The 1,830-nt window shown below is 35.2% G+C and overlaps 1 pseudogene; it reads left to right on the forward strand.

The window, feature by feature from the left end:
* Positions 1 to 1,830, forward strand: part of LOC101569270 — a 35,649-nt pseudogene that overhangs the window by 1,604 nt on the left and 32,215 nt on the right.

Here is a 1,830-nt window from a genome sequence, read left to right on the forward strand (position 1 = left end):
TGTGAGTACAACAAAGTGATACTTACACACCTTTGACACAAATATACAATGTAAAGCATTAAAAACCTAACCAAAAAAAATTATTTTTACTTTCATGGTTACCTTAAAATGGTAAGGTAAAGATGTGAGCTGAACACTGGGAATGTTCCTACTGGGAGGTTGGTTCACCTGTGAAAATTCACAGCTCAGATGTTCGTAGGTCAGGGACTTAACGTAATAAGATTGAGTCTAAAATGGCTGAAGGAATCTTACACATTTCATATGTTATTGTAAATATTTGTCTTAAACTATACACAGAAATTTAACTTGGTGAGCTCACCAGGAAACAATTCACTTTTTTGGTAAATATTCAATTATGTTCCTTGATAAACTTCCTTAAAAGATCTTTTTGAAATATTATAGGTTTGCTTAGTAACAGTTTTTTTTTTCTATTAAAGAACACAAAAGTTATTCATTGTAAACGTTCAGTCAGAAATCATACTAAGTGATAATCAAGGAAGACAACATTAGATTGTTAAAGTTATAAAAGTAGTACTGTTTTAATGTAAGTGTACATAGTACAAATAGTAGTACAATATAAATATCAGTAATCAAGATTGAAACCTAAAATGAGCTATGCACAAAATAATTTTAGTCTTTTGTCTTCTAAAAAGAAATACAATTCATGAATTTTGTGTTTATGAATAAAGTTTTTTTAACAAGGAAAAAAAAAAAAGGAAAGGTAACTAGAATATGAGAACCCGGAAACACAGTAAAAGTGTGATTGGCTTCTGGTTAAAAAAAAAAAAAAAAATGCCCGAGAGAAATTAGAGGGAAAAGAACAGTCCCGAATGTCACACTTCCATGATGCAACCCAACACACCAGAAAATGCTTTACTAATATTCCAAAATCTCTTCTGCCAAACAAGACATTATGAGTATCACATGAGTCCAGGTAATATTCTTCCTTTAGGATTAATAATGTGTTGAAAGATCCAGAGTTCCAACTTGTGTGAAGAGAACTACAGGAGATGAAAGCTAACAGACATCTTGAAGTTTTTAAGTTTCTCCGCCTGGACATGGTGAAATATATTTGATGATTATTCCTGCTCTACATGCATTTTGAGTAAATTGAGATACACTCTGTGAGAAAGTCTTTTCCACGAAGCAAACTACTCTATTACAAATTTCTGCTTTTCACAGTATCAAGCCGTCTCTCTATTCATCGTGTTCTGGCCTTTGCCTGAACTCACTATGGCTTCTCACAGTGATTTCTTTTTTCCCCGTACCGGCGATTGAACTCAGGACCCTGTGCTTGCCAGGCAGGCGCTTATTCTACTGAGCTATCTCCCCGGCCCTCACAGTGATTTTGTTAATGTATTTATATCTGAAACTTTTTTTTTTTTCCTGCTACAGGGTCTTGCTATGCAGTTTAGGCTGGCCTTGAGCTCACTTTGTAGTCCAGGCTGGTCTCGAACTCGCAATAATTCTGCTTTAGCTTCCCTGTAATGGGTTAACTCACATTTTAGGCTATATGGGTGTGAATCTTGCGCTTTCTGTTGTAAACGCATACCCACCCATTGTTTTAGATTGTTTAGTAAATAGTGGCTGTTACCTGTAGTTTGCTAGATAAAACTCACAAATCCCTTTAAACAAAGACTTCTAACTCCTTGTAACCTTCAGGCTGTGCAAGGCTGCCTGCAGGTACTCAGGTGCAAATTAACCAGAAACTAATAAAACAATAGCCCCAGGAAATGTAGTTTAAGTCCTGGTCCCAATCACTCTAAAAGCTTTATTTTGTGTCAGACAGTAAATTTGCTTATCAAACGCAATGTGATTCCAAGGTTTAAA

This window comes from Octodon degus, unplaced genomic scaffold (assembly GCF_000260255.1).
Source record: "Octodon degus isolate 3935 unplaced genomic scaffold, OctDeg1.0 scaffold00119, whole genome shotgun sequence".
Taxonomy (NCBI): domain Eukaryota; kingdom Metazoa; phylum Chordata; class Mammalia; order Rodentia; family Octodontidae; genus Octodon; species Octodon degus.